Raw genomic sequence first — 1,241 nt, forward strand, 5'->3', positions numbered from 1 at the left:
AACCGCACTCCCCCCCCCCCCCCCAAATGCTCCGATACTTATCCCGATAATGGGACTTCCGGTCAGAGGGAGATTTCCTCTGACCGGCAGTGCCACGAGGGAACATGGAGCCGGTTTCCCGACCAGTCAGGAAGCTGGGCCGTGGGTAGGGTTGCCACCTGTCCAGGATTCACCAGGGGCAGTCCGGGTTTTGAATGCTGTATTCGGGTTTCATGGCAGCAGAAACCCGGACACAAGATGTCAGGCAGACAGGGGCAACAACAATTAAGATAGGGGCTACTGGCCCCCCCCACTGAAAATAGTCTCAACTGTGACATTTACGTATGAATGGGCGACACTATTTACAAATGAATAAGCCGCGGCTCCTTCTCCCCAAAACATTTCCACGTGTCGCTAGAGTGTTCGGGTTTTGCTTGAAGAAAAGGTGGCAACCCTAGCCGTAGGTAATGACTCGCTGGTTGGCTAGGAAGCCGGCTCCATGCTGTTTGGCTGTCTCTGTGCTGATTGGCTGGGAAGCTGGCCAATCAGCATTGAGCCGCCCAAACAGCATGGAGCTGACTTCCTGTCCAATCAGGAAGGCGGGTGGCGAGTAATGATCCGTTTCCCGGCTTCCTGTTTGGCCGTGAAGCCGGCTCCGTGCCGATTGGCTGGGATGCCGGTTTCCCGTCCAATCAACATCGAGCCATCCAAACAGCATGAAGCATGGGTAATGACACACTGCCTGGCTTCCTGATTGCCCGGGAACCTGGCGCCACGCTAGCGGAAGTATCGGTACTCGGTATCGGCAAGTACCGAAATATAAACATCAGTACTCGCACTTGATACAGAAAAACCGGTATCGGTGCACCCCCAGTAAAGACCCCCCTGCTGTCATCCATGTGCGGAGGGCAGAACCCTCAGGGTTGATGAAATGCATTGGAGTCAACAGGGGAAGACTACATTTGGTGTTTGAGGGTGTGATGGGTTTTTGCAATTTCTTACCTAACTTTCTTGCTATCACATGAGGGGGGAACAGCCCAAATGTCATCTTTCTGCTTCCATTGAAGCTGATCAAACACAGATCGTGCTTGACCAGCTTCTTCCTCGGCCTCTGTGGTTGGGGGCTGAAAGCTCTGAACCCGGTAGTGACAAATGTATCCTCGCTTACGGGTTCATTTGCAGGAGAGGAGATTGGGGAATGCATTTTTGCTGGTCTCCCTCCCGCCATGGCTGTCCAGGGCCTGCAAGAGGGACAGTGGAGG

Source organism: Nanorana parkeri, unplaced genomic scaffold (assembly GCF_000935625.1).
Source record: "Nanorana parkeri isolate BGI_ZX_2015 unplaced genomic scaffold, ASM93562v1 scaffold588, whole genome shotgun sequence".
Taxonomy (NCBI): domain Eukaryota; kingdom Metazoa; phylum Chordata; class Amphibia; order Anura; family Dicroglossidae; genus Nanorana; species Nanorana parkeri.